Source organism: Rhinatrema bivittatum, unplaced genomic scaffold (assembly GCF_901001135.1).
Source record: "Rhinatrema bivittatum unplaced genomic scaffold, aRhiBiv1.1, whole genome shotgun sequence".
Classification (NCBI taxonomy): Eukaryota; Metazoa; Chordata; class Amphibia; order Gymnophiona; family Rhinatrematidae; genus Rhinatrema; species Rhinatrema bivittatum.
The window spans coordinates 127078-153125 of record NW_021820858.1 but is presented as its reverse complement, the minus strand read 5'-3'; the positions used below and the strand labels follow the sequence as shown (position 1 = coordinate 153125).

The 26048-nt window shown below is 43.0% G+C and overlaps 1 protein-coding gene across 1 annotated transcript in view; it reads left to right on the top strand.

Annotated features, from left to right (window-relative positions):
- Positions 1-231: 231 nt before the first annotated feature.
- Positions 232-26048, top strand: part of LOC115082229 (integumentary mucin B.1-like) — a gene marked incomplete at its 3' end in the record, with an annotated part of 116868 nt that continues 91051 nt past the window's right edge. The window contains 4 exon segments of the mRNA XM_029586485.1: positions 232-319; positions 8312-8344; positions 9273-9302; positions 24035-24067.

The following is a 26048-nucleotide window of genomic DNA, read 5'->3' as shown; positions in this document are numbered from 1 at the left end:
AAATAACAACACCTTTTTGCATGGTGCTAGGGGCGATAATATGCGGCACGGCCGCACTGTGGCAGGTGAAACCACTCTGCCGTGATGCTTCCAGATACACACTAGCACCTTCCCAACCCTTTTCTCACTTCCCCACCCTCTTTATCACCTCAGCTCATCATTCTGTGGAGAATGATGAATCTAGCCCTTTTTTTAAACTTCAAATTCAGGTTATTTTCAATTATATTGTGTAATTTTTCTAAACCTTTCTTATCAATTCTAACCTACATATGTGTTATTTTCATAGGACCAACTACTACACCTGGATCAACAACAATAGGTAAATCCTTCTCATCTCTCTGTAATCGTTTTATTTATTTATTTATTTATTTTAAGTTTTTCTATACCGGCATTCGCGATGGGTATCGCATCATGTCGGTTTACAATTAACAAGTGAAGAGGTAACAAGAGGTCATAAATAACAATAAATAACAAAAATTAAAAAAGGTAGTAGTAATAGTAACAATATACAAGTGAAAGTTAAGGGTTGCAGTTACAATAAAACAGGGTAGTAATAACTTGGAACAGAGAAAAGAAGCTGGGGTTTTTAACTAGATACATATGATACATATATGCATATCAATGCATTTGAGGTAATAACGAATTGCCCTAATGCTGTGGAGTTAATTTCTATGTTAAGGTAAAGTCAGAGTGATTAGTCAAAGACTGATTAAGGTTCAGTTTAGGTCAGGAAATGCTTTCATAAAAAGCCATGTTTTGAGTCTTTTCCTGAAAGTGGGGAGGCAGGGTTCCTGTCGCAAATCTGGTGGGATGGAGTTCCACAGTGATGGTCCTGCGGTGGAGAAAGCCCTGTCTCTGGCTGTTATGTGTCGCATAGTTTTGGAATGTGGTATTTGTAAGGATTCTTTGTAGGACTCTCTGATTGGTCTATTTGAAGTAAATATTTTGAGAGGAATTTGAAGGTTGAGCTGAGAGTGTTGATGTATGGTTTTGTAAATAATGGTAATGGACTTATAAATAATTCTGTAGTGAATTGGCAGCCAATGTAAGTCTTTGAGAATTGGTGATATGTGATCTCTTCTCCGGGAGTTTGTTAATATTCTAGCAGCCGTGTTTTGAACCATCTGAAGGGGTTTAGTGTGAGAAGAGGGAAGACCTAATAGTAAGGAGTTGCAGTAATCTAGTTTCGCGAATATTATTGATTGAAGAATTGATCTATAGTCTTGAAAGTGAAACAGTGGTCTTATTCTTTTTAAGACTTGGAGTTTATAGAAACAGTCCTTAGTGGTTTAATTTATGAATGATTTAAGGTTTAGCTTATTATCAAAGATAGCTCCTAGGTTTCTTACTTGTGGGGTTTGTAAATTCGGTGGAGGATTTGTGTCTGTATTACTGTTTTCGGTGGAAATTAGGAGGAGTTCGCTTTTTGAAGAGTTTAGTATTAGGTTTAGGTTGGAGAGGAGTCCATCAATTTTTTGAAGACAAGATTCCCAGAATTCAAGAGTTTTAGTATAGGATTCTTTGATGGGGATGACTATCTGGACGTCATCTGCATATAGATAGTGTTTAAGGTTTAATTTGTTTAGAAGTTGGCAAAGAGGGAGCAGGTAGATATTAAAGAGCGTTGGTGAGAGGGAGGAGCCCTGCGGAACTCCTGAAGAGGAAGCGTAGTGCTGAGATTCTTTGTTGTGTAGTTTAACTTTGTATTTTCTGTTTCCTAAGTACGATTTGAACCACGATAGAGCTGTTCCTGTTATTCCAATATTTGCTAGTTGAATTAGTAAGATGGAGTGGTTAACCGTATCAAAGGCAGCTGAGAGGTCCAGGAGGATTAGCAAGTATGCTTGACCTTTATCCAGGCCCATGATAAGGTAGTCAGTCAGGGAGATTAGTAGTGATTCTGTACTTAAGGATTTCCTGAAACCATATTGGGTCGGGAACAGAATTTTATGTTCTTCGAGGTAGTCTGATAGTCTGGAGTTAACCAACTTTTCCATTACCTTGGCTATGAACGGGAGATTTGATATAGGACGGAAATTGGTGGGATCATTGGAGTTTAAGTTAGGTTTTTTTAAGAGCGGTTTGATGGATGCAATTTTCAGGTCGTCAGTATAGATTCCTTGTGCTAGTGAACAGTTAATGATGTCTGTCAGAGCGGTAGAGATGGTGTCTGGTATTAGCAGGAGAAGTTTGGATGGGATGTAGTCTGATGGGTGTGATGAGGGTTTCATTTTCTTCAATGCAGCGAGTATCTCTGATATTGAGAATAGTTCGAAGGATTGTAGAGAAGTGTCTTTGTTGTGATGTAAGTATAGGTTTGATGGATCTGAAGTATTGGGTCTCAGCTGTGTTATCAGGTTGGAGATTTTATTGCTAAAGTAGAGGGCCAGTTCCTCAGCTTTTTCTTGTGCTAGGTTTGCTGGGATGTCAGGAGTAATGGTTTGTGTTAAGTTAGATACATAAGCAAATAGGGCTTTGGAATCGAAAATAATGTGGTGGATCTTCTGTGCAAAGAAGTCCCTTTTAGTTTTTAATGTGGCGTTTTTGTATTGGTGTAGAGCGAGTTTGTAAGCGGAGAGGGAGGTTGGTGTTGGTGATTTCCGCCATTTGCTTTCCTTCTGTCTGAGTGTGTGTTTGCGTTTTTGAAGTTCTTCGTTAAACCAAGGTTGTTTTTTGGAAGTGTTCTGTTTGAGTTTTTTTGTTGCCAGTGGACAGAGTTTGTTTGCTGCTGTTTCTGTTATCTTGTTCCAAGAGTGAAGGGCTGCGTTGGCTGAGGTGATGTCTATTAGTGGGAGTTCTGGGACCAGATGATTGTGTAATTCCTCTGATGTGCAGGATTTCCTGTATATAAATTCTGGAGGTGGGACGCATTTTTTGCTTGTTTGTTCCAACGAAAAGGCAGAGGATATTAAAGTATGGTCTGACCAGGGGACTGGTTGGCATGTAGGTGGCGTTGAGTGTGATATGTTTGAGTTAACAAATATAAGGTCCAGGGTGTGGCCTGCTCTATGGGTAGGTTTGTTTATGATTTGTTTGAAGCCTAATGCCGACATGGCGGTTAGGAAAGCTTCGCAATTGGTAGAGCGAATGGGGTCGTCGACATGTAAGTTAAAATCGCCCAGTATTATGGTTGGACGATCCAGATTTAAGTGAGTTGCTATTAATTCTAGTATGGGTGATGCATTGGATTCCAGCAGGCTTGGGGGGGCGTAGATTAGAAGAATTTGCAGATGGTCTGATTTGAATAGTCCTGTTTCGATTTTTGAGGGTGAACTAATTGGGAATTGGGTAATTGGGAATTGGGTAATTTTTAGATTTTTTTTGGCTGCTAGGAGGATACCTCCTCCCCTTTTTTTCTTTCTGGGAATGGAGAAAATATCGTAGCTTTGAATTGGAAGTTGGTTTATTAGTGCTGTATCCGTTTGTTTAAGCCATGTTTCCGTGATAGCGCAGAGGTCAGGATTATTGTCCAGGAGAATGTCATTAAGTATTAGTGTTTTCTTGGAGAGAGATTGAGCGTTGAATAGTATCAGAGAGAAAAGAGCTAAGCCTAGAGTTTGGGTAAATGGGGAAATCATGATGGGGATAAGAGATTTGTAAGTGGGTGGGCGTGAGATCAAGGAATGTTTTCCTGTGAGATAGGTCCTGTGATGGAGGATTGGAATTGGGAGGCCCATGTGAATAGTGTTCAGATTGTAGCTGGTGAGGTTTGTTTTTTTTTGTTTTTTTTTTGTTTTTTTTTTTAATGAAGCGTAATAAGACTTGCTTTCTGGAGAGATGTGTGGGGTTTGATGATGGTTTGAGAGCTATTAGAGTAGTAGAATTGGTTTAATAGTAGAGAGGGATTTGATGAGTGGCTGCTGGATGAGTGGCTGCTGGATGAGTGGCTGCTGGAAGAAGAATTGGATGAGTGGCTGCTGGATGAGTGGCTGCTGGATGAGAGGATGCTGGATGAGTGGCTGCTGGAAGAAGAATTGGATGAGTGGCTGCTGGATGAGTGGCTGCTGGATGAGTGGCTGCTGGAAGAAGAATTGGATGAGTGGCTGCTGGATGAGTGGCTGCTGGATGAGAGGATGCTGGATGAGATGATGCTGGATGAGTGGCTGCTGGAAGAAGAATTGGATGAGTGGCTGCTGGATGAGTGGCTGCTGGATGAGTGGCTGCTGGATGAGAGGATGCTGGATGAGTGGCTGCTGGAAGAAGAATTGGATGAGTGGCTGCTGGATGAGTGGCTGCTGGATGACGAATTGGATGAGTGGTTGCTTGATGAGTGGCTGCTGGATGAGTGGCTGCTGGAAGCAGAATTGGATGAGTGGTTGCTTGATGAAGAATTGGATGAGTGGTTGCTAGATGCTGAAAGGATGCGTGCGTGCTGGAGGCTGCAGTGCAGATTGCTAGATAAGGAAATCCGAGATAGCTAGGGTTAAGAGTGCAAAATGCTTGGTATTCTAATACGTAGGCTGTAGTGTGTCCGTTGCCTTTGGAGGTGTTTTCTTGACTTTATAGTATTCTAAAGGGATCCAGAGGTGGAGGTGTAAATAGTCCCCGTTTGGAAGGGAAACGGGTAAAGGGTCCTGGCTCTGGGACGCTCCAAGGGGCGCACTAAGGGGCAGGCCCCTTAGAACGCGCTCCTTCGGACGCGCGACGCCCGACGCGCGACGCCGGAGGTAGTCGCCGCAATTTAAAGTCCTGTTTGCCGCCCTCTGATTGGCCTAGTACCTCTCAGGGGGCGCGGCTGACTCACCGTGTGCGCGCTGCTCTACAGTCGGAGCGGGTTCCTTTCGGTTTTGTTTTTCTTTTTTTATCTTTGTTGTTGCCTCCTCTGCACGGCTCGCGGTGTAAGCGAGCGGGCTCTAGCCCCGATTGGGCCTGGGGAGCCCCGACAGAGGAGGATGTGCGAGGGGGATAGTGCTGGAGTCCGGCTTCTTCCTTGTAGTTCAGATGCTTACGCTTCTCTATTTTAAGTTATGCATATGCATTCCAATGAAATATTTCAAATGCAAATTTCCTTTTTTTCAATAAACTACTGCATTGGAATCATTGACAAAGATGCCATGCCCAATTATTGAATGCCTTAGGACATCATCACAGGTGATAATGCTCTAACACATGCAATAATTTGATTTTCACACCATTAAAATTTAAATTAGGGAAAGGGGCTGGAGTTAAGAGGAGTTCGGGGGGGTTAGGGAAACTGAGTGGTTACAGTGCTGCTGGCGATAATGTCTTGGACATCATTGCAGGTAGTAGCGTGGGAAATAACAACGCCTTTTTGCATGGTGCTACGGGGCGATTATATGCGGCACGGCCGCACTGTGGCAGGTGAAACCACACTGCCGTGATGCTTCCAGATACACACTAGCACCTTCCCAACCCTTTTCTCACTTCCCCACCCTCTTTATCACCTCAGCTCATCATTCTGTGGGGAATGATGTATCTAGCCCTTTTTTTAAACTTCAGATTCAGGTTATTTTCAATTATATTGTGTAATTTTTCTAAACCTTTCCTATCAACTCTAACCTAAATATGTGTTAATTTCATAGGACCATCTACTACAGCTGGATCAACAACAACAGGTAATTCCTTCTCATCACTCTGTAATCGTTTTAACTTGTTCTGCTTCCTTGTAGTTCAGATGCTTACGCTTCTCTATTTTAAGTGATGTATATGCATTCCAATTAAATATTTCAAATGCAAATTTCCTTTTGTTCAATAAACTACTGCATTGGAATCATTGACCAAGATGCCATGGCCAATTATTGCATGCCTTAGGACATTATCACAGGTGATAATGCTCTAACACATGCAATAATTTGATTTTCACGGCATTAAAATTTAAATTAGGGAAAGGGGCTGGAGTTAAGAGGAGTTCGGGGGGTTTAGGGAAACTGAGTGGTAACAGTGCTGCTGGCGATAATGTCTTGGACATCATTGCAGGTAGTAGCGTGGGAAATAACAACGCCTTTTTGCATGGTGCTACGGGGCGATAATATGCGGCATGGCCGCACTGTGGCAGGTGAAACCACACTGCCGTGATGCTTCCAGATACACACTAGCACCTTCCCAACCCTTTTCTCACTTCCCCACCCTCTTTATCACCTCAGCTCATCATTCTGTGGAGAATGATGAATCTAGCCTTTTTTTAAACTTCAAATTCAGGTTATTTTCAATTATATTGTGTAATTTTTCTAAAGCTTTCCTATCAATTCTAACCTAAATATGTGTTATTTTCATAGGACCAACTACTACAGCTGGATCGACAACCACAGGTAATTCCTTCTCATCTCTCTGTAATTGTTTTAACTAGTTCTGCTTCCTTTTAGTTCAGATGCTTACGCTTCTCTATTTTAAGTTATGTATATGCATTCCAATTAAATATTTCAAATGCAAATTTCCTTTTTTTCAATAAACTACTGCATTGGAATCATTGACCAAGATGCCATGGCCAATTATTGCCTGCCTTAGGACTTTATCACAGGTGATAATGCTCTAACACATGCAATAATTTGATTTTCATGGCATTAAAGTTTAGATTAGGGAAAGGGGTTGGGGTTAAGAGGAGTTCGGGGGGGTAAGGGAAATTGGGTGGTAACAGTGCTGCTGGAGATAATGTCTTGGACATCATTGCAGGTAGTAGCGTGGGAAATAACAACGCCTTTTTGCATGGTGCTACGGGGCGATAATATGCGGCATGGCCGCACTGTGGCAGGTGAAACCACACTGCAGTGATGCTTCCAGATACACACTAGCACCTTCCCAACCCTTTTCTCACTTCCCCACCCTCTTTATCACCTCAGCTCATCATTCTGTGGAGAATGATGAATCTAGCCCTTTTTTTAAACTTCAAATTCAGGTTATTTTCAATTATATTGTGTAATTTTTCTAAAACTTTCTTATCAATTCTGACCTAAATATGTGTTATTTTCATAGGACCAACTACTACACCTGGATCAACAACAACAGGTAAATCCTTCTCATCTCTCTGTATTCGTTTTAACTTGTTCTGCTTCCTTGTAGTTCAGATGCTTACGCTTCTCTATTTTAAGTTATGTATATGCATTCCAATTAAATATTTCAAATGCAAATTTCCTTTTTTTCAATAAACTACTGCATTGCAATCATTGACAAAGATGCCATGGCCAATTATTGCATGCCTTAGGACATTATCACAGGTGATAATGCTGTAACACATGCAATAATTTGATTTTCAAGGCATTAAAATTTAAATTAGGGAAAGGGGCTGGAGTTAAGAGGAGTTCGGGGTGGTTAGAGAAATTGGATGGTAACAGTGCTGCTGGCGATAATGTCTTGGACATTATTGCAGGTAGTAGCGTGGGAAATAACAACGCCTTTTAGCATGGTGCTACGGGGCGATTATATGCGGCACGGCCGCTCTGTGGGAGGTGAAACCACACTGCAGTGATGCTTCCAGATACACACTAGCACCTTCCCAACCCTTTTCTCACTTCCCCACCCTGTTTATCACCTCAGCTCATCATTCTGTGTGGAATGATGTATCTAGCCCTTTTTTTAAACTTTAGATTCATGTTATTTTCAATTATATTGTGTAATTTTTCTAAACCTTTCCTATCAATTCTAACCTAAATATGTGTTATTTTCATAGGACCATCTACTACAGCTGGATCAACAACAACAGGTAATTCCTTCTCATCTCTCTGTAATCGTTTTAACTTGTTCTGCTTCCTTGTAGTTCAGATGCTTACGCTTCTCTATTTTAAGTTATGTATATGCATTCCAATTAAATATTTCAAATGCAAATTTCCTTTTTTTCAATAAACTACTGCATTGCAATCATTGACAAAGATGCCATGGCCAATTATTGCATGCCTTAGGACATTATCACAGGTGATAATGCTGTAACACATGCAATAATTTGATTTTCAAGGCATTAAAATTTAAATTAGGGAAAGGGGCTGGAGTTAAGAGGAGTTCGGGGGGGTTAGGGAAATTGGATGGTAACAGTGCTGCTGGCGATAATGTCTTGGACATCATTGTAGCGTGGGAAATAACAACGCCTTTTTGCATGGTTCTACTGGGCGATGATATGCGGCACGGCCGCTCTGTGGCAGGTGAAACCACACTGCCGTGATGCTTCCAAATACACACTAGCACCTTCCCAACCCTTTTATCACTTCCCTACCCTCTTTATCACCTCAGCTCATCATTGTGTGGGGAATGATGAATCTAGCCCTTTTTTTAAACTTCAAATTCAGGTTATTTTCAATTATATTGTGTAATTTTTCTAAACCTTTCTTATCAATTCTAACCTAAATATGTGTTATTTTCATAGGACCAACTACTACAGCTGGATCAACAACAACAGGTAATTCCTTCTCATCTCTCTGTAATCGTTTTAACTTGTTCTGCTTCCTTTTAGCTGAACGACCTCCTGCAGTCGATCTCCTGCCGGCGCCATTTTCCGTACGGAAAACGATTCGCGGCAAGAAATCGCTTCCTGAACCCCGCTGGACTCCCAGAAACTTTTGGCCAGCTTGGGGGGGCCTCCTGACCCCCACAAGACTTGCCAAAAGTCCAGCGGGGGTCCGGAACGACCTCCTGCGTCGAATCGTTTTTGTCTATGGCCGCCGCCATTTTGCAGCGGCCATTTTGCAAAATGGCGCCGGCTGAAGACAACAGGATTCAATTGAGGGGGCCGTTCCGGACCGCCGCCGTTCTGGACCACCGCTGGATCCCCAGGTAATTTAAAGCATTTGGGGGGGGGGTTCGGGAGGGTGGGGATTTAATTTAAAGGGTCGGGGGTGTGTTTTAGGGGGTTGGCACACGATTTTAACGATTTTCACGATAGTTTACCCACCCAAACGGCAACAATACGATTCCCTCCCCCTCCCAGCCGAAATCGATCGTTAAGACGATCGAGGACACGATTCACATCTCTACTTACCAGCAGTTTCAATATCAATGGGTAGCCATTTATGTAATTAACTCATCAGTTATCCGTTTAAATGCCTTTGGAATATTGAACCCATTATAGCTGTAGAATAATGGAATGTGCTTCCTCTGTGTTCAAATGTCATTATGAATTTGTAATAAACATTCCACTGAATGAGAACGGTTTAGTATAGGGAGAAGCACCAATCCAAATTCTAAAATATCATTCAAATAATGTTTACAGTGAATACTTAGTTTTTGGATGTTACCATATACGTAATATTTCTTTGGATACTATATTTTCATACCTGCCATATACAATTCTTTCCTCTTCTTACCTAATAATTTTCTGATTTTCATAGGAATAACTTCCCCATCAGCAAATGAAAACGGTATTATATATTTATATCTCAGCAAATGTTTAAGTTGCTTCTGCTTCTTCTTATTTTACATGCTAAATTCTAGATTTGTTACCTTTGATATATATACATTATAATTAAATATTAAAAAGTGCATTATAAAACCCCAGCACATGCATCAATTAGTAGACTTGGAGGACCTAACTCTTTATTGGGAGAAAAGGGATAACTGGGTAAAACTGGGAAAGATCGCGAATCCCACTATAAAATCCCCCGATTGAAAGGGTAGAAGTTGGATTTGCCCGTCCACATAAATTCAGTGCGCATGTGTGCATGGCGAGACTATTTTATGAGATGAATGCATATACTCTCACTATTGATAAAATAGACATATCCCTGGGCACAAGCAGACAAATATGTGCAATGATGTGCCTCTGCACCTGTTTAAAGTAATGATTATTTTTATTTTTTTAAGATTTCATTTGATTTTCTTTTTGCATTTTCATTTGGATTTGTTTTATCTTCTTTTGGTTTAGTTTTCTTTAATTGAAATGAAATATCAAAAACAATATAAACATTTGAAATTTAAACGATTAAAAACCACAAAACATGAAGTTCCAAAATAATGCATCCTATGTCCTGGGCCTCCTAAAATCTACCCATGTGATTTACCCTGCACCATCATACCCCAAATGTGTCTTCATTTTAATATTAATCATTTCCAATCTGGTATGAACCCCTGTTACTACTAAAATGCTGCAGCCACTATTGCAAGTAATGAAAGTACTGTGAAAGTAGATCTAATGGAATTATTATTGAAGGCAGCAATGGTGGAGAAAGAACAATTAGTCTTCAATCCTTTCTCATGAATTTTTAAATGGAAATGAATACTAGGGGTGTGCATTCGTTTTGAACTTATATGTAAAACGCAACTTTTTTTTTTTTAACTTAAAAAAGTGATGAGGCGAAAACGATCGGATTTCCAACTTATTCAACATAGCTTTGTTGAATACGTTGGAAATCGCGATTGTTGATCCTAAATAAAAATTTAAACCCCTCACCCTCCTTAATCCCCCCCCCCCAAGACTTACCAAAACTCCCTGGTGGTCCAGCGGGGAGTCAGGACGCCATTTCTGTACTCCTTTGCGAGGAGCACGTGACGTCCGCGTCACTCCGACGTGACGCCGACGTCACGTGATTCCCCGCGCGTTCGCTCCGGGACCCTCGTTGGACCCAAAAGGAACTTTTGGCCAGCTTGGGGGGGAGGCCCCCCCAAGCTGGCCAAAAGGAGTACAGAAATGGCGTCCTGACTCCCCGCTGGACCACCAGGGAGTTTTAGTAAGTCTTAGGGGGGGGGATTAAGGAGGGTGAGGGGTTTAAATTTTTATTTAGGGAACTGGAGCACGTATGGACATAGACTCAACTTATGGAATTCTCCATATGTCCATATTGACCGAAATTGACCCCCCCTTTCGACTTATGGACTTATGAACATAAACTTTTGGTCTGCACATCCCTAATGAATACACCATAGAGGAAAATGTATTAAATAAATGCTGGGGAGAAAGAAAATAGGTGCATGATAATTCATCTGTGGTGATGATGTCACAGCTCATAGCTAAGTAGCTTGGGTTCTATTTTCAGTTACTCTGTTGTTGGCTCTTTAGCCGTTTAAATATATCCAGCTAACTACAGGTTATATTTTGCGGCTACCTTTAAGACAGGCCTATGAAACGACCATAGTTAGCTGAATAGGATAAGCAGCTAACGCCGAATGTTGGAGATAGACGTGTATCGTATGCAGATACTTCGCTTTCCCCATAAATGCCTCCATCCCTTCCCCAGAATGCCCCATATTAATGAGAGTGGCTTACCAGCAGTTTCAATATCAATGGGTTGCCATTTATGTAATTAACTCATCAGTTATCCGTTTAAATGCCTTTGGAATATTGAACCCATTCTGTGGGGAATGATGAATCTAGCCCTTTTTTTAAACTTCAAATTCAGGTTATTTTCAATTATATTGTGTAATTTTTCTAAACCTTTCTTATCAATTCTAACCTAAATATGTGTTATTTTCATAGGACCAACTACTACAGCTGGAGCAACAACAACAGGTAATTCCTTCTCATCTCTCTGTAATCGTTTTAACTTGTTCTGCTTCCTTGTAGTTCAGATGCTTATGCTTCCCTATTTTAAGTTATGTATATGCATTCCAATTAAATATTTCAAATGCAAATTTCCTTTTTTTCAATAAACTACTGCATTGGAATCATTGACCAAGATGCCATGGCCAATTATTGCATGCCTTAGGACATTATCACAGGTGATAATGCTCTAACACATGCAATAATTTGATTTTCAAGGCATTAAAATTTAAATTAGGGAAAGGGGCTGGAGTTAAGAGGAGTTCCGGGGGGTTAGGGAAACTGAGTGGTAACAGTGCTGCTGGCGATAATGTCTTGGACCTTATTGCAGGTAGTAGCGTGGGAAATAACAACGCCTTTTTGCATGGTGCTATGGGGCGATTATATGCGGCATGGCCGCAGTGTGGCAGGTGAAACCACACTGCAGTGATGCTTCCAGATACACACTAGCACCTTCCCAACCCTTTTCTCACTTCCCCACCCTGTTTATCACCTGAGCTCATCATTCTGTGGGGAATGATGTATCTCGCCCTTTTTTTAAACTTCAGATTCAGGTTATTTTCAATTATATTGTGTATTTTTTCTAAAGCTTTCCTATCAATTCTAACCTAAATGTGTTATTTTCATAGGACCAACTACTACAGCTGGATCAACAACCACAGGTATTTCCTTCTCATCTCTCTGTAATTGTTTTAACTAGTTCTGCTTCCTTTTAGTTCAGATGCTTATGGTTCTCTATTTTAAGTTATGTATATGCATTCCAATTAAATATTTCAAATGCAAATTTCCTTTTTTTCAATAAACTACTGCATTGGAATCATTGACAAATGTGCCATGGCCAATTATTGCATGCCTTAGGACATTATCACAGGTGATAATGCTGTAACACATGCAATAATTTGATTTTCACGGCATTAAAATTTAAATTAGGGAAAGGGGCTAGAGTTAAGAGGAGTTCAGGGGGTTAGGGAAACTGAGTGGTAACAGTGCTGCTGGCGATAATGTCTTGGACATCATTGCAGGTAGTAGCGTGGGAAATAACAACGCCTTTTTGCATGGTGCTACGGGGCGATAATATGCGGCATGGCCGCACTGTGGCAGGTGAAACCACACTGCAGTGATGCTTCCAGATACACACTAGCACCATCCCAACCCTTTTCTCACTTCCCCACCCTGTTTATCACCTCAGCTCATCATTCTGTGGGGAATGATGTATCTAGCCCTTTTTTTAAACTTCAGATTCAGGTTATTTTCAATTATATTGTGTAATTTTTCTAAACCTTTCCTATCAATTCTAACCTAAATATGTGTTATTTTCATAGGACCATCTACTACAGCTGGATCAACAACAACAGGTAATTCCTTCTCATCATCTCTGTAATCGTTTTAACTTGTTCTGCTTCCTTGTAGTTCAGATGCTTACGCTTCTCTATTTTAAGTTATGTATATGCATTCCAATTAAATATTTCAAATGCAAATTTCCTTTTTTTCAATAAACTACTGCATTGGAATCATTGACCAAGATGCCATGGCCAATTATTGCCTGCCTTAGGACATTATCACAGGTGATAATGCTCTAACACATGCAATAATTTGATTTTCATGGCATTAAAATTTAAATTAGGGAAAGGGGCTGGAGTTAAGAGGAGTTCGGGGGGGTAAGGGAAATTGGGTGGTAACAGTGCTGCTGGCGATAATGTCTTGGACATTATTGCAGGTAGTAGCGTGGGAAATAACAACGCCTTTTTGCATGGTGCTACGGGGCGATAATATGCGGCACGGCCGCACTGTGGCAGGTGAAACCACACTGCCGTGATGCTTCCAGATACACACTAGCACCTTCCCAACCCTTTTCTCACTTCCCCACCCTCTTTATCACCTCAGCTCATCATTCTGTGGGGAATGATGAATCTAGCCCTTTTTTTAAACTTCAAATTCAGGTTATTTTCAATTATATTGTGTAATTTTTCTAAACCTTTCTTATCAATTCTAACCTAAATATGTGTTATTTTCATAGGACCAACTACTACAGCTGGATCAACAACAACAGGTAATCCTTCTCATCTCTCTGTAATCGTTTTAACTTGTTCTGCTTCCTTGTAGTTCAGATGCTTACGCTTCTCTATTTTAAGTTATGTATATGCATTCCAATTAAATATTTCAAATGCAAATTTCCTTTTTTTCAATAAACTACTGCATTGGAATCATTGACCAAGATGCCATGGCCAATTATTGCATGCCTTAGGACATTATCACAGGTGATAATGCTCTAACACATGCAATAATTTGATTTTCACGGCATTAAAATTTAAATTAGGGAAAGGGGCTGGAGTTAAGAGGAGTTCGGGGGGGTTAGAGAAATTGGATGGTAACAGTGCTGCTGGCGATAATGTCTTGGACATCATTGCAGGTAGTAGCGTGGGAAATAACAACGCCTTTTTGCATGGTGCTACGGGGCGATAATATGCGGCATGGCCGCACTGTGGCAGGTGAAACCACTCTGCCGTGATGCTTCCAGATACACACTAGCACCTTCCCAACCCTTTTCTCACTTCCCCACCCTCTTTATCACCTCAGCTCATCATTCTGTGGGGAATGATGTATCTAGCCCTTTTTTTAAACTTCAGATTCAGGTTATTTTCAATTATATTGTGTAATTTTTCTAAACCTTTCCTATCAATTCTAACCTAAATATGTGTTATTTTCATAGGACCATCTACTACAGCTGGATCAACAACAACAGGTAATTCCTTCTCATCTCTCTGTAATCGTTTTAACTTGTTCTGCTTCCTTGTAGTTCAGATGCTTACGCTTCTCTATTTTAAGTTATGTATATGCATTCCAATTAAATATTTCAAATGCAAATTTCCTTTTTTTCAATAAACTACTGCATTGGAATCATTGACCAAGATGCCATGGCCAATTATTGCATGCCTTAGGACATCATCACAGGTGATAATGCTCTAACACATGCAATAATTTGATTTTCAAGGCATTAAAATTTAAATTAGGGAAAGGGGCTGGAGTTAAGAGGAGTTCGGGGGGGTTAGGGAAACTGAGTGGTAACAGTGCTGCTGGCGATAATGTCTTGGACATCATTGCAGGTAGTAGCGTGGGAAATAACAACGCCTTTTTGCATGGTGCTACGGGGCGATTATATGCGGCACGGCCGCACTGTGGCAGGTGAACCCACACTGCCGTGATGCTTCCAGATACACACTAGCACCTTCCCAACCCTTTTCTCACTTTTCTCACGTTTCTCACGTTTCTCACGTTTGACAAAGTTCCTCATGAGAGGCTTCTAGGAAAAGTAAAAAGTCATGGGATAGGTGGCGATGTCCTTTCGTGGATTGCAAACTGGCTAAAAGACAGGAAACAGAGAGTAGGATTAAATGGGCAATTTTCTCAGTGGAAGGGAGTGGACAGTGGAGTACCTCAGGGTTCTGTGTTGGGACCCTTACTGTTCAATATATTTATAAATGATCTGGAAAGAAATACGACGAGTGAGATAATCAAATTTGCAGATGACACAAAATTGTGCAGAGTAGTTAAATCACAAGCAGATTGTGATAAATTGCAGGAAGACCTTGTGAGACTGGAAAATTGGGCATCCAAATGGCAGATGAAATTTAATGTGGATAAGTGCACGGTGATGCATATAGGGAAAAATAACCCATGCTATAATTACACGATGTTGGGTTCCATATTAGGTGCTACAACCCAAGAAAGTAGGGATGTGAATCGTGTCCTCGATCGTCTTAACGATCGATTTCGGCTGGGAGGGGGAGGGAATCATATTGTTGCCGTTTGGGGGGGTAAAATATCGTGAAAAATCGTTAAAAATCGTTAAAAATCGAAAAATCGAAAAATCGAAAAACCGGCACATTAAAACCCCCTAAAACCCACCCCCGACCCTTTAAATTAAATCCCCCACCCTCCCGAACCCCATCCCTCGCCGGAACATCGTTAAAAATCGAAAAATCGAAAAACCGGCACACTAAAACCCCCTAAAACCCACCCCCGACCCTTTAAATTAAATCCCCCACCCTCCCGAACCCACCCCCAAATAACTTAAATAACCTGCGGGTCCAGCGGCGGTCCGGAACGGGCTCCTGCTCCTCAATCTTGTCGTCTTCAGCCGGCGCCATTTTCCAAAATGGCGCCGAAAAATGGCGGCGGCCATAGACGAAAAAGATTGGACGGCAGGAGGTCCTTCCGGACCCCCGCTGGACTTTTGGCAAGTCTCGTGGGGGTCAGGAGGCCCCCCACAAGCTGGCCAAAAGTTCCTGGAGGTCCAGCGGGGGTCAGGGAGCGATTTCCCGCCGCGAATCGTTTTCGTACGGAAAATGGCGCCGGCAGGAGATCGACTGCAGGAGGTCGTTCAGCGAGGCGCCGGAACCCTCGCTGAACGACCTCCTGCAGTCGATCTCCTGCCGGCGCCATTTTCCGTACGTAAAATGGCGCCGGCCATACGCGTATGGCCGGCGCCATTGTCCGTACGAAAACGATTCGCGGCGGGAAATCGCTCCCTGACCCCCGCTGGACCTCCAGGAACTTTTGGCCAGCTTGTGGGGGGCCTCCTGACCCCCACGAGACTTGCCAAAAGTCCAGCGGGGGTCCGGAAGGACCTCCTGCCGTCCAATCTTTTTCGTCTATGGCCGCCGCCATTTTTCGGCGCCATTTTGGAAAATTGCGCCGGCTGAAGATGACAAGATTCAGGAGCAGGAGCCCGTTCCGGACCGCTGCCGTTCCGGACCGCCGCTGGACCCGCAGGTTATTTAAGTTATTTGGGGGGGGGTTCGGGAGGGTGGGGGATTTAATTTAAAGGGTCGGGGGTGGGTTTTAGGGGGTTTTAGTGTGCCGGCTCACGATTCTAACGATTTATAACGATAAATCGTTAGAATCTGTATTGTATTGTGTTCCATAACGGTTTAAGACGATATTAAAATTATCGGACGATAATTTTAATCGTCCTAAAACGATTCACATCCCTACAAGAAAGAGATCTAGGTGTCATAGTGGATAACACATTGAAATCGTCGGTTCAGTGTGCTGCGGCAGTCAAAAAAGCAAACAGAATGTTGGGAATTATTAGAAAAGGAATGATGAATAAAACGGAAAATGTCATAATGCCTCTGTATCGCTCCATGGTGAGACCGCACCTTGAATACTGTGTACAATTCTGGTCGCCGCATCTCAAAAAAGATATAATTGCGATGGAGAAGGTACAGAGAAGGGCTACCAAAATGATAAGGGGAATGGAACAACTCCCCTATGAGGAAAGACTAAAGAGGTTAGGACTTTTCAGCTTGGAGAAGAGACGACTGAGTTGGGATATGATAGAGGTGTTTAAAATCATGAGAGGTCTAGAACTGGTAGATGTGAATCGGTTATTTACTCTTTCGGATAGTAGAAGGACTAGGGGACACTCCATGAAGTTAGCATGGGGCACATTTAAAACTAATCGGAGAAAGTTCTTTTTTACTCAACGCACAATTAAACTCTGGAATTTGTTGCCAGAGAATGTGGTTCGTGCAGTTAGTATAGCTGTGTTTAAAAAAGGATTGGATAAGTTCTTGGAGTAGAAGTCCATTACCTGCTATTAAGTTCACTTAGAGAATAGCCACTGCCATTAGCAATGGTTACATGGAATAGACTTAGTTTTTGGGTACTTGCCAGGTTCTTATGGCCTGGATTGGCCACTGTTGGAAACAGGATGCTGGGCTTGATGGACCCTTGGTCTGACCCAGTATGGCATTTTCTTATGTTCTTATGTTCTTATGTTTATCACCTCAGCTCATCATTCTGTGGGGAATGATGTATCTAGCCCTTTTTTTAAACTTCAGATTCAGGTTATTTTCAATTATATTGGATAATTTTTCTAAACCTTTCCTATCAACTCTAACCTAAATATGTGTTATTTTCATAGGACCATCTACTACAGCTGGATCAACAACAACAGGTAATTCCTTCTCATCACTCTGTAATCGTTTTAACTTGTTCTGCTTCCTTGTAGTTCAGATGCTTACGCTTCTCTATTTTAAGTTATGTATATGCAATCCAATTAAATATTTCAAATGCAAATTTCCTTTTTTTCAATAAACTACTGCATTGGAATCATTGACCAAGATGCCATGGCCAATTATTGCCTGCCTTAGGACATTATCACAGGTGATAATGCTCTAACACATGCAATAATTTGATTTTCATGGCATTTAAATTTAGATTAGGGAAAGGGGTTGGAGTTAAGAGGAGTTCGGGGGGGTAAGGGAAATTGGGTGGTAACAGTGCTGCTGGCGATAATGTCTTGGACATCATTGCAGGTAGTAGCGTGGGAAATAACAACGCCTTTTTGCATGGTGCTACGGGACGAAAATATGCGGCATGGCCGCTCTGTGGCAGGTGAAACCACACTGCAGTGATGCTTCCAGATACACACTAGCACCTTCCCAACCCTTTTCTCACTTCCCCACCCTCTTTATCACCTCAGCTCATCATTCTGTGGAGAATGATGAATCTAGCCCTTTTTTTAAACTTCAAATTCAGGTTATTTTCAATTATATTGTGTAATTTTTCTAAACCTTTCTTATCCCAGGACAAGCAGGATGCTAGTCCTCACATATGGGTGACATCAGTAATGGAGCCCTATGTACGGAAAACTTCTGTAAAAGTTTCTATGAAACTTTTGACTGGCACCAGAGTGCCTACTGAGCATGCCCAGCATGTCATGATATTCCCTGCCACAGGGGTCTCCCTTTAGTCTTCTTTTTTCCGCGAAGCAGTTAGCCTCGCGGGTATTAGGAGTCCTGTGGGATTCTCTACAATATTTTCCTCACGGAAAGCTTAGAAAAACTTAACCGCAAAGGGTCTCCCTTCAGTAGTCATCGTGGTAAGTTTTTTCTTATTGATCGCGGTTCCGTTCCGTTTTTTCTCTCAATTTTTGAGCCTGAGTCACAGGCCGTCGACGGCTGTCCGGCCACAAAATGGCTACGGGCTTCAAAAAATGCCCAAAATGCGCCAGAAATATGTCCATCACAGACCCTCACCAGGACTGTGTCCTCTGCCTTGGTGAAGGGCATGATGTAAAAAATTGTCCCTTATGCGCTACGATGACCTCGAAAGGTCGACGTCTCCGGCTCGACAAAATGGAACAGTTGGTTAAAACACAAATGGTTACTGTTCCATCTACTTCCACACAATCGTCTCCGGCTGGGTCGATCAGGAAAGTCGTCCTGAAAAAGCGTCATTCAGGTGAGTCGGGAGACGCTCCATTCTCCTCCCCCTCACCATCGTCCAGAGCGTCAACGTCGGGCAGCGAAAAAGCCCGCGAAAAGGATAAGCATCGCCATCGGCATCGCAGGCCGCATACGGCATCCACCGCCCCGATACCCGGCGAGCCATCGACTGAGGACGGGACACCGGTTAAGAAAGCCCGGCTCCAAAGTAAGGCTTCCGAGCCATCGACGGGCCGATCCTCGCCGATTTCGGCGGAAGGAATCGTACCTCCTCAGGGACCTGAGGATGTACTGCTGTCGCCACCACCGCCTCCCCCCATGGGTGCTCTGTTCACATCATCCATGCGGGCGGAACTTGACGTTTATATACGCCAAGCGGTCAAGGATGCCTTCATCGAGGCGATGCCACGGCCTCCTACTCCGGTTTTGCCATCGACACCGATCATCGTGCGATCTCCGATTCCATCGCCAATCCCCTCGAGGCCGATGCCGAGAAAATCACCGCTCTCCTCGATGACGCCGGTTCCATCACCGATTCCGCCCATACCGCAACCACCGGTCCCAACGATGCCGATGCCTCAGCTGCCATCGATTCCAAGGCGGCCACCGACTACGATGACACCGTCGGTGCCTACTCAGGAGTCCATTTTTCAACCTTTAATGGACAAGCTGGACTCCCTTATCCAATTCTTCTCCTCTTCACCACAGCCTCTAGATGCTGAGGGACATCAGGAACCATTACCAGGTCCCTCGGGTGTCATGCCACCCCTCAGACCTCAAACTCCACTATCTGAATTCCCAGTTAAGCCTACTAGGCCAACAGGGCATCCTCTGGACACTAGTGACCAAGAATTCTCCTCTGAAGAAGATATCCTCTCTGAGCCTTCCCCACCAGAGGATAGAAGAAAGTCACCACCAGAGGATCTTTCTTTTTCAAACTTTATAAAAGAAATGTCTGAAACAATCCCTTTCTCCCTCCTCTCAGAGGTAGACAGCAGGCAAAAAACCTTGGAGGTACTTCAATTTGTGGATCCTCCAAAGGAAATTCTTGCTATTCCTGTTCACGAGGTTTTACAGGAATTGATGTATAGGATATGGGAACACCCTGGGTCTGTAGCAGCAGTAAATAAGCGTGCGGATGCCACTTATCTAGTTCAGCCCATCCCAGGGTTCCAAAAAACTCAATTGCCGCATCATTCAGTAGTGGTTGAGTCGGCCCAAAAGAAGGCCAAGAGATTAAAGCAACATGCCTCCATACCTCCTGGAAAGGATAATAGGTTCTTGGACAATCTTGGCCGGAAAATCTTCCAAGCTGCCATGCTGGTATCCAGAATAAATTCTTACCAGCTTTTTATGAATCAATACCAGCGTGACCTGTGGAAGCAGGTTGAATCACTATCAAACCAATTGCCTGACCACCTTCAGGAAGGATTCCAAGCCCTCGTGCATAAAGGCCTAGAGGCAGGTAAACACGAGGTTCGGGCCACATACGATTCCTTCGAGACAGCCTCCAGATTGTCTGCATCAGGAATAACAGCTAGGAGATGAGCCTGGTTAAAATCGTCGGAGCTGAGACCAGAGGTGCAGGAACGCTTGGCAGATCTGCCTTGCCTAGGGGAAAACCTCTTTGGCGATAAAGTCAAAGAGGCGGTAGCAACCATCAAGGACCATACAGAAACCCTTAAACAGCTGTCTCAGCTGCCACAAGAGTTACATCAACCTTCAAGGAGGCCTCCAAGAAGGGAATCAAGGAAACCATATTGCCGCCCTAGGCGGTATTATCCTCCAGCAGCCAGGCCCAGACAACAAAGACCTGCTCAACGGGCTCAGCCTCGCCAAAGACCTGCTAGGCCTCAACTGCCTCCGCCTGCGGCGTCCACTTCTGGATTTTGAAGTACAACCAGAGGGCATGAGTCATTCCCAAAATCCTTATCCACAAGTACCTGTCGGGGGCCGAATTGCTCACCACCTTCAAACTTGGACCTCCATTACAACAGACCAATGGGTACTCTCAATTATATCTCAAGGGTACCGCTTGGACTTCCTCACTGTACCAAGAGACAATCCTCCTATTCCGTCTTGGACAGTGTCTCATCATTACACAATCCTGCAAGCAGAATTATCCACCCTCCTGACTGCCAGGGCCATCGAAAGAGTTCCCAGGCCTCAGTGGGGCAGAGGATTCTACTCCCGATATTTCCTCATTCCAAAGAAAACCGGGGGCCTACGTCCTATCCTGGACCTCAGAAATCTCAACAAATTTCTAAAGAAGGAAAAATTCAGGATGGTGTCCTTAGGCACCATGCTACCTCTTCTTCAAAAAGGAGATTGGCTCTGCTCTCTGGATCTTCAAGATGCTTACGCTCACATTCCCATTTTCCCTCCTCATCGACAGTACCTGCGATTTCTGATACAAGGTCAACATTTCCAATACAGAGTGCTGCCATTCGGCCTTGCATCAGCACCTCGAGTATTCACAAAATGTCTAGCAGTAGCGGTGGCACATCTTCACAAGCAAAAAGTGCATGTGTTCCCCTACTTGGACGATTGGCTCATCAAGAGTCATACACAAAGCGGAGCTTTCACATCTCTCCATCTCACAATAAGAGTGCTTCACTCCTTGGGGTTTCTCATCAATTACAACAAATCCCATCTCACACCATCTCACCAGTTGCAGTTCATAGGTGCAGATCTCAACACCATCACAGCAAAGGCCTTTCTTCCAAAAGACCGGGCTCAAACGCTCGTTCTCCTGGCGCACTCTATTCGCAATCAATATACAGTCACGGCTCATCAGTGCCTCACCCTACTCGGGCACATGGCTTCAACAGTTCACGTCACTCCCATGGCCAGACTGACCATGCGACTAATGCAATGGACACTCAAATCTCAATGGATTCAAGCCATTCAGCCACTGTCCACTCACATTCAGATAACACCAGATCTGAAGTTTTCCCTTCTCTGGTGGACATCACCGATCAACTTGCTCAAGGGCCTACCTTTCCAGCAACCAGTTCCACAAGTGACTTTAACTACAGATGCGTCCACCTTGGGATGGGGAGCGCACATTGCTCATCTGAAAACACAGGGCAAGTGGACAAAGCAAGAAGCCTCCTTTCAGATAAACTTCCTGGAGCTTCGAGCTATACGCTATGCTCTATATGCATTCAAGGACTGCCTTTCACACAAGACTGTTCTGATCCAAACGGACAACACAGTAGCCATGTGGTACATCAACAAACAGGGAGGTACAGGCTCGTACCTCCTTTGTCAGGAAGCAGCTCAAATATGGGACTGGGCCCTAGCACACTCAATTCTACTACGGGCCACCTACCTAGCAGGCATCCACAACACAGTAGCGGATCGCCTCAGTCGTCACTTCCAACCACACGAGTGGTCTCTAGACCCGACCCTGGCAGCCAAGATATTCCAACGCTGGGGTCAACCGTCAATAGATCTCTTTGCGTCCCATCTGAACTACAAAGTGAACAATTACTGCTCTCTCCTCTTGCAGCAGAACAGCTTACCAAAGGACACGTTTGCTCGCCATTGGAACTCAGGCCTGTTATACGCGTATCCACCAATACCGCTCATAACCAAAACTCTGGTGAAACTTCAACAGGACAAGGGGACCATGATACTCATAGCCCCATATTGGCCTCGACAAGTATGGTTCCCCACTCTGCTAGATCTCTCAGTCAGGGATCCAATTCGCCTGGGAGTAGCTCCCAATCTCATAACTCAGGAACAGGGACAGTTGCGCCATCCCAACCTTCAATCCCTATCCCTGACAGCATGGATGTTGAAAGCTTGATCTTACAACCATTCAACCTTTCAACCACTATATCTCAGGTACTAATAGCTGCACGTAAACCTTCCACTAGAAAAAATTATTCCTACAAATGGAAATGGTTTACTTTATGGTGCACTCAGAAAGATTTAGATCCTTTCACTTGCCCCACTACCTCGCTACTAGATTACCTTTACCATCTCTCAGACTCTGGACTTAAGACGTCATCTGTAAGGGTACACTTAAGTGCAATCTCAGCTTATCATAACAAGCTAGGAGATGCACCTCTCTCCACACAGCCTCTCGTCAGTAAATTCATGAGAGGCCTAACTCACATTAAACCTCCAGTTCATTCCCCAAGCATTCAATGGGACCTGAACGTAGTTTTAACCAGGCTTATGCGTTCTCCCTTTGAACCCATAAATACCTGTGACCTTAAATTCCTTACTTGGAAAACGGTATTTCTCATAGCCATTACATCAGCTAGAAGGGTCAGCGAACTACAAGCACTAGTAACTTACGAACCCTTCACGAAGTTCCTTCATGACAGAGTAGTCCTCCGTACACATCCAAAATTCCTTCCTAAGGTTGTCACGGAATTTCATTTAAACCAAACAATAGTTTTACCTACATTCTTTCCTAGGCCTCACTCTCACCAGGGAGAGAGAGCCTTACACACTTTGGACTGTAAACGTGCGTTATCCTTCTATTTAAACCGCACTACAGCCCAAAGAAAATCAAATCAGCTGTTTGTATCCTATGATCCAAACAAACCAGGTAAAGCAGTGGGTAAGCATACTCTGTCAAACTGGCTAGCAGATTGCATACAATTTTGTTATGAAAAAGCAGGCCTTACTCTTCAAGGGCGAGTAAAAGCACACTCAGTAAGAGCGATGTCAACTTCAGTAGCACACCTTCGCTCTATACCTATTCTGGACATTTGCAAAGCAGCAACATGGAGTTCTCTTCATACCTTTGCAGCTCACTACTGTTTAGACAAAGAGGGAAGACAAGAGTCAGCCTATGGACAATCTGTCTTAAAGAACTTGTTTCCAGTTTAACCCCAACTCTTTCCACATCCAGCCTGCTGTGATCTTCGACTGATTCATTTCAACAACATTACATCACTGTTGCTTCAGCACAAAATGACTCAGCCTCTAGCTTGCTAATCACCCATATGTGAGGACTAGCATCCTGCTTGTCCTGGGATAAAGCAAAATTGCTTACCTTGTAATAGGTGTTATCCCAGGACAGCAGGATGTAGTCCTCACGAAACCCACCCGCCACCCCGCGGAGTTGGGTCCGATACGTTTTATTATTTTATTTTTGGCTAACGCTATTTGCTACAATCAAAGACTAAAGGGAGACCCCTGTGGCAGGGAATATAATGACATGCTGGGCATGCTCAGTAGGCACTCTGGTGCCAGTCAAAAGTTTCATAGAAACTTTTACAGAAGTTTTCCGTACATAGGGCTCCATTACTGATGTCACCCATATGTGAGGACTACATCCTGCTGTCCTGGGATAACACCTATTACAAGGTAAGCAATTTTGCTTTATCAATTCTAACCTAAATATGTGTTATTTTCATAGGACCAACTACTACACCTGGATCAACAACAACAGGTAAATCCTTCTCATCTCTCTGTAATCGTTTTAACTTGTTCTGCTTCCTTGTAGTTCAGATGCTTACGCTTCTCTATTTTAAGTTATGTATATGCATTACAATTAAATATTTCAAATGCAAATTTCCTTTTTTTCAATAAACTACTGCATTGGAATCATTGACCAAGATGCCATGGCCAATTATTGCATGCCTTAGGACATTATCACAGGTGATAATGCTCTAACACATGCAATAATTTGATTTTCACGGCATTAAAATTTAAATTAGGGAAAGGGGCTGGAGTTAAGAGGAGTTCGGGGGGGTTAGGGAAACTGAGTGGTAACAGTGCTGCTGGCGATAATGTCTTGGACATCATTGCAGGTAGTAGCGTGGGAAATAACAACGCCTTTTTGCATGGTGCTACGGGGCGATAATATGCGGCACGGCCGCACTGTGGCAGGTGAAACCACACTGCAGTGATGCTTCCAGATACACACTAGCACCTTCCCAACCCTTTTCTCACTTCCCCACCCTCTTTATCACCTCAGCTCATCATTCTGTGGGGAATGATGTATCTAGCCCTTTTTTTAAACTTCAGATTCAGGTTATTTTCAATTATATTGTGTAATTTTTCTAAACCTTTCCTATCAATTCTAACCTAAATATGTGTTATTTTCATAGGGCCATCTACTACAGCTGGATCAACAACAACAGGTAATTCCTTCTCATCACTCTGTAATCGTTTTAACTTGTTCTGCTTCCTTGTAGTTCAGATGCTTACGCTTCTCTATTTTAAGTATGTATATGCATTCCAATTAAATATTTCAAATGCAAATTTCCTTTTTTTCAATAAACTACTGCATTGGAATCATTGACCAAGATGCCATGGCCAATTATTGCCTGCCTTAGGACTTTATCACAGGTGATAATGCTCTAACACATGCAATAATTTGATTTTCATGGCATTAAAGTTTAGATTAGGGAAGGGGTTGGAGTTAAGAGGAGTTCAGGGGGGTAAGGGAAATTGGGTGGTAACAGTGCTGCTGGCGATAATGTCTTGGACCTTACTGCAGGTAGTAGCGTGGGAAATAACAACGCCTTTTTGCATGGTGCTACAGGGCGATTATATGCGGCACGGCCGCACTGTAGCAGGTGAAACCACACTGCCGTGATGCTTCCAGATACACACTAGCACCTTCCCAACCCTTTTCTCACTTCCCCACCCTCTTTATCACCTCAGCTCATCATTCTGTGGGGAATGATGAATCTAGCCCTTTTTTTAAACTTCAAATTCAGGTTATTTTCAATTATATTGTGTAATTTTTCTAAACCTTTCCTATCAATTCTAACCTAAATATGTGTTATTTTCATAGGACCAACTACTACAGCTGGATCAACAACAACAGGTAATTCCTTCTCATCTCTCTGTAATCGTTTTAACTTGTTCTGCTTCCTTGTAGTTCAGATGCTTACGCTTCTCTATTTTAAGTTATGTATATGCATTCCAATTAAATATTTCAAATGCAAATTTCCTTTTTTTCAATAAACTACTGCATTGGAATCATTGACCAAGATGCCATGGCCAATTATTGCATGCCTTAGGACATCATCACAGGTGATAATGCTCTAACACATGCAATAATTTGATTTTCACACCATTAAAATTTAAATTAGGGAAAGGGGCTGGAGTTAAGAGGAGTTCGGGGGGTTTAGGGAAACTGAGTGGTAACAGTGCTGCTGGCGATAATGTCTTGGACATCATTGCAGGTAGTAGCGTGGGAAATAACAACGCCTTTTTGCATGGTGCTACGGGGCGATAATATGCGGCACGGCCGCACTGTGGCAGGTGAAACCACTCTGCCGTGATGCTTCCAGATACACACTAGCACCTTCCCAACCCTTTTCTCACTTCCCCACCCTCTTTATCACCTCAGCTCATCATTCTGTGGGGAATGATGTATCTAGCCCTTTTTTTAAACTTCAGATTCAGGTTATTTTCAA